The sequence below is a fragment of the Carassius gibelio genome, chromosome B14 (assembly GCF_023724105.1).
Source record: "Carassius gibelio isolate Cgi1373 ecotype wild population from Czech Republic chromosome B14, carGib1.2-hapl.c, whole genome shotgun sequence".
In the NCBI taxonomy this organism is placed as follows: Eukaryota; Metazoa; Chordata; class Actinopteri; order Cypriniformes; family Cyprinidae; genus Carassius; species Carassius gibelio.
The window spans coordinates 3,029,621-3,037,172 of record NC_068409.1 but is presented as its reverse complement, the minus strand read 5'-3'; the positions used below and the strand labels follow the sequence as shown (position 1 = coordinate 3,037,172).

At 36.6% G+C, this 7,552-nt stretch overlaps 1 protein-coding gene across 1 annotated transcript in view; it reads left to right on the top strand.

Annotated features, from left to right (window-relative positions):
• The first annotated feature begins 615 nt into the window (after window positions 1-615).
• limch1b (LIM and calponin homology domains 1b) overlaps window positions 616-7,552 on the top strand; it is a 224,617-nt gene continuing 217,680 nt past the window's right edge. Inside the window, exons 1-2 of the mRNA XM_052573775.1 lie at window positions 616-819; window positions 1,027-1,130. The gene's annotated coding sequence lies outside the window, so the exon portion shown is untranslated. The remainder of the gene's footprint in view (window positions 820-1,026; window positions 1,131-7,552) is intronic.

Below are 7,552 nucleotides of genomic sequence, written 5' to 3'. Positions count from 1 at the left end.
CTGTGTCACTTTTAATGTTTTTGAAATGTTTTTTGCAAACCATCTTTCCATACTTAAAATGAGAAGCACTTAAAGTATAACTAGATGTTGTCACCAAAAGAGAAGCTTTAAGGGCTCCCTCTGGGTTTTCAATAAAATAAAAGCATGATGGTTTAACTCTTGAAAATCAGAAAATTAAGACATCTATAATGATTAGTATTGCAATTTTAAAGTTGTATTGTAAAAATGACAGCAACAGTCGAGTTGATATGAACAAAACCTGAGGATCATATACCTGTGTGTGATTAGCAACTGATCCAAAGAGCATTTGACCATCTGGAGAAACAGTCACATGGTTAATGATGTTTACTTATTTGATTAGTCACTTAGAAATATTAATTAGTAATTGTTCATAGTATTTTTTTTATTTTAAAACGTAAAAAATGTTCTTAAACTTAGTTTATTTTAGTTTATTTCAGTATATTGCAACAACACAAAATTGTTGCCCTATTATTTGTATGTTATTATTGTGTTTTGTCAGAAGGGGCCAGTTCAGTTCAAGGGGAAGGGCTCTCTTTCTTTATTTCTCTCTCTCACTCACACACAGGCGTGAGACAAAAAGTTGTGTCCCTTCAAAACAACAGAGGAACAACAATCACTAGGGACAGGAAACTGTGCCACCCTTCCAGGTCCGCTGGAGAGAGAGAAACTGAAGGGAAGGATCGGGGCCTTTCATTGGAGATGGGAATCAGAAAGTAGCAAATAACAGAGATCAGGTTGCACTTTTCAACAAAAGGCACAGAGCCACCTGAAGGAGAGAGAGGCAGTCCTGCACCTGAGGTAGAGTATGTGTTTAACATTATAAACTTGCAGAAAGAGTGTGTGTGTGTGTGTGAGAGAGAGAGAGAGAGAGAGAGAGAGAGAGAGAGAGAGAGAGCAAAAGTGTCAGTTTTCCTCCCCTTCTGCTCTTTAATGTATGTGTGTGTAGTTAGTTTTGGCACTGTGTTCATGCAGGATTCACTCATATGTGTGTTTGTGTGTGTTAAGGATAATGTGGCACTCTTCCTGAAGGGTTGTTTGGAGTTAGGTTTGAAGAGCTCTCAGTTATTTGATCCTGGAGATCTACAAGACACCTCTGCACGTTCTAACAAGTAAGATCAACCACTCATTTCACTGTGATTGTGTGTATGTGTGTCCTTATGTATGCTCATGTTCTTGTTTACTTAGAAACTTTTTATTTTTGATCTAATTCCTTACATTGCAGTATGTTACTTAAACAGTCGTGTTCTATAAATATTTCGAAATAATTTGGTTGCCAGTGGAAAAACATTGAATTCTCATTAAAACTGATTGATGTATTATGATTTTCTCACCAAATATGTTGAGTTTGCTGTATAGATTTATTTGAAAAACATCTAATGTCTTCCGTGAGTATTTTTATCCTTATTTTTTATATAGTGGCTTATACACTTTGCTATGACTAAACAGAAATTAAGCTAAACTGGCACTGTTGTCTTCTGTAGAGCTGCTTTACATTATACTGTTAATGATCTCCTACTGTGTCCAACTGGCTTGCGCTAAATAATGACATTGCTGCCTTTTGTAGATCTGTCAATAACTTCTCATTGTTAACTTAGGGCTGCACGATAATTCATTTTGATTATTTTGGTCAAAAAGTAAGAAGTTGTTGGACTATATGTCAGATATCAGAGATGGTAAATAGAGCGAGGAGGTAGCCAAATGAGTTGCATGATAGTAACAACAACACCAGACTAAGGAGGAGTGCACAGTGAGGGCTTTTAAAGGTTGACTTTGTTAGTTTAGGCAGGTACAATAAATCAGAATTCTGTGGATTGTGAATGAATGTGGGGGCTACAGGATCTGGCATGGCTGGTGTCTACATGACACTTACCAGATTACTGAATGCACTGTGGTTTTACAGTGTGTGCATAATCAAGTCAACATTCTTATTATTTTCCAAGCACATTTTACCATTTTCAAACCACTTTTAACCTGTCCATAATTTTGTTTTAAGTCTTAGTCTATTTCATGACTAAAGATTAATGGTATATATAAACTCGATTCCAATAAATGTGGGACACTGTACAAATTGTGAATAAAAACAATGAAATGATGTGGATGTTTCAAATTTCTATATTTTATTCAGAATACAACAAAGATGACTTACCAAATGTTTAAACTGAGAAAATGTATAATTTTAAGGGAAAAATAAGTTGATTTGAAATTTAATGGCATCAACACATCTCAAAAAAGTTGGGAAAAGGCCATGTTTACCACTGTGTGGCATCCCCTCTTCTTTTTATAACAGTCTGCAAAACATCTGGGGACTGAGGAGATAAGTTGCTTGAGTTTAGGAATAGGAATGTTGTCCCATTTTTGTCTAATAGAGGCTTCTAGTTGCTCAACTGTCTTAAGTCTTCTTTGTCGGATCTTCCTCTTTATGACGCGTCAAATGTTTTCTGTGGGTGAAAGATCCGGGCTGTAGGCTGGCCATTTCAGGCCCCGGATTCTCCTTCTATGTAGCCATGATGTTGTAATTGATGCAGTTTGCGGTCTGGCATTGTCATTTTGGAAAATGCAAGGTCTTCCCTGAAAAAAGACAACGTCTGGATGGGAGCATATGTTGTTCTAGAACTTGGATATACCTTTCAGCATTGATGGTGCCTTTCCAGGCTTTTGATCTGAGCGCTGATAACAAGTTGTCCTTGTCCTCTTTAGATAACATGGCGTCGCAATTTCCCAAAAAGAACTTCAAATTTTGATCCGTCTAACCACAGAACAGTTTTCCACTTTGCCACCATCCATTTAAATGAGTCTTGGCCCAGAGAAAATGCCTGCACTTCTGGATCATGTTTAGATATGGCTTCTTTTTTGACCTATAGAGTTTTAGCCGGCAACAGCGAATGACACGGTGGATTGTGTTCACCAACAGTGTTTTCTGGAAGTATTCCTGAGCCCATGTTGTGATTTCCATTACAGTAGCATTCCTATATATGATGCATGCCGTCTAAGGGCCCGAAGATCACAGGCATCCAGTATGGTTTTCTGGCTTTGATTCAAGAGATTCAAGATTCAAGATTTTTATTCGTCACATTCAAAATTATATATAGCATATATAACCACCAGTGAAATGTGAGTCAGGTCCGCTCCATGGACAGTGCAATTATTAAGAAAAACAACACATAGCTATGTAAGAATGAAATAAAAGTAAACAATAAATATATAAGAATAAAATATATAAAAAAAGATGTATATTGTACAATTAAATATAGAACGTAAAATATGAAAGTAAACTGTAGTCTTAAAGAGCTGGGGGTGAAAACTTTTGGAATTTGAAGATCAAGGTTAATTGTACTTAATTTGTGTACCGGGAAACACACAAGTATATTTTGTTGCTTACGAAGGGCAGAACTAAATGGAAAAAAATTATATTTCAACAAAATAAGACTAATTTGGCCATCTTCATCGTGTTAAAAAGTTTTCACACCCCAGCATCTTGTTTCCTTACGGAGCATCAGTGAATGTTTGAATCTTTTTAAATAGTTGTGTTTGAGTCCCTCAAATGTCCTTAGTGTGATAAGATGTATCTCAAAATCATAAAGTCACTGCTTGAAAGGGTTAACATTTTTATTTACCTTTATTTTACCAGGAAATAATTCCATTGAGATTCAGAATCTCTTTTTCAAGGGAATCCTGGCCAAGACGGCAGAATAATAGTTCCATTTTAAAAATAAATATACAAACATTTAACAGAAAAAGACATTTTGGCAATTTAAACATCATCTCAACATATTCACCAGCAGCACTCAGTAACAGCACATGTTCATTTAGTACTCAAATAGTTCTTTATCCTCATTTTAAACTGTATCATTGTCGGTAAATAGTCAAATTTTAGCTTATTCTGCAATTTATACCAAGAAAAAGGTGCAAAAACTTTAAAAGCACTTTCACCTAAGACAGTTCGCGTTCGTGGGATATCATACATGATTTGGCCATATGATCTAAGATTACACTTCCTGGTAGTGACTTTTGGAGTCAGAAGAGAACATAAGGAGGCAGTTTACCAAATATGGCTTTAAAAAGAAACATATACCAGTGTTCCAGCCTGCGATTGTGCAAAGACGGCCAACCAACACTCTCATACAAGTTGCAAAGATGCTGGAATATGCAAAGATGCTGGAAAACTGAAGAATCTGCAGGACCTTAAATATTTTTCAGAAGAACGCTGCTCAGTTTAACTGTTCAGAACAAACAAGGGACTCATGCACAACCATCACAAAACAGAAAGACAGTCATGGATCATCAGGTGACCACACACAGTACTAAGAACCAAGGGTTCCCAAACTTTTGAGTGGGGTTATTTTTTTGTCTTGTGGACTAAATGTTAATATCTTTTATGTTCAATATCTTACTCAATGATCTCTCTTATTTTTTGAAAATTACTCAGATTTTCACAGATTCTGCAAAGGGTGCCCAAACTTTCGATATATATATATATATATATATATATATATATATATATATATATATATATATATATATATACAGTATTGTTCAAAATAATAGCAGTACAATGTGACTAACCAGAATAATCAAGGTTTTTCGTATATTTTTTTATTGCTACGTGGCAAACAAGTTACCAGTAGGTTCAGTAGATTCTCAGAAAACAAATGAGACCCAGCATTCATGATATGCACGCTCTTAAGGCTGTGCAATTGGGCAATTAGTTGAATTAGTTGAAAGGGGTGTGTTCAAAAAAATAGCAGTGTGGCATTCAATCACTGAGGTCATCAATTTTGTGAAGAAACAGGTGTGAATCAGGTGGCCCCTATTTAAGGATGAAGCCAACACTTGTTGAACATGCATTTGAAAGCTGAGGAAAATGGGTCGTTCAAGACATTGTTCAGAAGAACAGCGTACTTTGATTAAAAAGTTGATTAGAGAGGGGAAAACCTATAAAGAGGTGCAAAAAATGATAGGCTGTTCAGCTAAAATGATCTCCAATGCCTTAAAATGGAGAGCAAAACCAGAGAGACGTGGAAGAAAACAGAAGACAACCATCAAAATGGATAGAAGAATAACCAGAATGGCAAAGGCTCAGCCAATGATCACCTCCAGGATGATCAAAGACAGTCTGGAGTTACCTGTAAGTACTGTGACAGTTAGAAGACGTCTGTGTGAAGCTAATCTATTTTCAAGAATCCCCCGCAAAGTCCCTCTGTTAAAAAAAAGGCATGTGCAGAAGAGGTTACAATTTGCCAAAGAACACATCAATTGGCCTAAAGAGAAATGGAGGAACATTTTGTGGACTGATGAGAGTAAAATTGTTCTTTTTGGGTCCAAGGGCCACAGGCAGTTTGTGAGACGACCCCCAAACTCTGAATTCAAGCCACAGTACACAGTGAAGACAGTGAAGCATGGAGGTGCAAGCATCATGATATGGGCATGTTTCTCCTACTATGGTGTTGGGCCTATTTATCGCATACCAGGGATCATGGATCAGTTTGCATATGTTAAAATACTTGAAGAGGTTATGTTGCCCTATGCTGAAGAGGACATGCCCTTGAAATGGTTGTTTCAACAAGACAATGACCCAAAACACACTAGTAAACGGGCAAAGTCTTGGTTCCAAACCAACAAAATTAATGTTATGGAGTGGCCAGCCCAATCTCAAGACCTTAATCCAATTGAGAACTTGTGGGGTGATATCAAAAATGCTGTTTCTGAAGCAAAACCAAGAAATGTGAATGAATTGTGGAATGTTGTTAAAGAATCATGGAGTGGAATAACAGCTGAGAGGTGCCACAAGTTGGTTGACTCCATGCCACACAGATGTCAAGCAGTTTTAAAAAACTGTGGTCATACAACTAAATATTAGTTTAGTTATTCACAGGATTGCTAAATCCCAGAAAAAAAAAAAATGTTTGTACAAAATAGTTTTGAGTTTGTACAGTCAAAGGTAGACACAGCTATTTTTTTGAACACACCCCTTTCAACTAATTGCCCAATTGCACAGCCTTAAGAGCGTGCATATCATGAATGCTGGGTCTTGTTTGTTTTCTGACAATCTACTGAACCTACTGGTAACTTGTTTGCCACGTAGCAATAAAAAATATACTAAAAACCTTGATTATTCTGGTTAGTATTTAGTATTAAATAATACCTCAGTATTATTTTGAAAAATACTGTATATATATATATATATATATATATATATATATATATATATATATATATATATATATAAACTCAATCACTTAAAAATTATTATCAGTAGAAAAGGTATTAAGTGAGTGAAGTGACATTCAGCCAAGTATGGTGACCCATACTCAGAATTTGTGCTCTGCATTTAACCCATCCGAAATGCACACACACAGAGCAGTGAACACAAACACACACACTGTGAGCACACACCCGGAGCAATGGGCAGCCATTTATGCTGCGGCGCCCGGGGAGCAGTTGGGGGTTCGATGCCTTGCTCAAGGGCATCTAAGTCGTGGTATTGAAGGTGGAGAGAGAACTGTACATGCACTCCCCCCACCCACAATTCCATCCGGCCCGAGATTAGAACCCACAACCCTTCGATTGGGAGTCCAACCCTCTAACCATTAGGCCACGACTTCCCTTGGATTTATATTATCAAGGCATTGTTACACACTGATGAACACACTGAATTAATTTCACTAAGTTTTACAAATACAGGTGCTGGTCATATAATTAGAATATCATCAAAAAGTTGAATTATTTCACTAATTCTATTCAAAAAGTTAAACTTGTATATTATTTTCATTCATTACACACAGACTGATATATTTTAAATGTTTTTCTATTAATTTTGATTATTATAACTGACAACTAAGGAAAATCCCAAATCAGTATCTCAGAAAATTTGAATATTACTTAAGAGACCAATACAAAGAAAGGATTTTTAGAAATCTTGGCAAACTGAAAAGTATGAACATGAAAAGTATGAGCATGTACAGCACTCAATAGCTAGGTTATTCTGAAAGCAGCCTTCAGCTATTCTGCATTTTTGGGTCTGGCGTATTGCTCTGTTCTACGGGCATCTTATAGCGACCTACTGGCAGAAACTGAAATAAGCTAAATCTGTATTAAGGTAAAAATAGGGACTAATGAAGCAGAGCAGGATTTAAAAGCTTGTTTTAACCTCAGTGATTGGAGTTTTTTGAAGCTGCTGCCACCGTTCTGGACGAGCTCAGAGAAACTGTAACATTTTATATCAATTTCTGTGAAGACGTGCATTCCTACCAGGACTCATCCAACTTACAACAATGACAAACCATGGTTCACTGCAAAACTCAGACAGCTCCGTCAGGCCAAAGAAGGTGCTTACAGGAAGCGGGACAATGTCTTGTATAAACAAGTTAAATACACAATTGAAAAGGATATCAGATTGGCAAAGAGGAATTATTCTGAAAAAAAAAAAAAAAGGACTCAGTTCACTCTCTTCCACGAGCAGCTTTGGAACGTTCTGATCACTGTCTGGTTCATCTTATACCGACCTACAAGCAGAAACGTTTTCCTTTCTCTT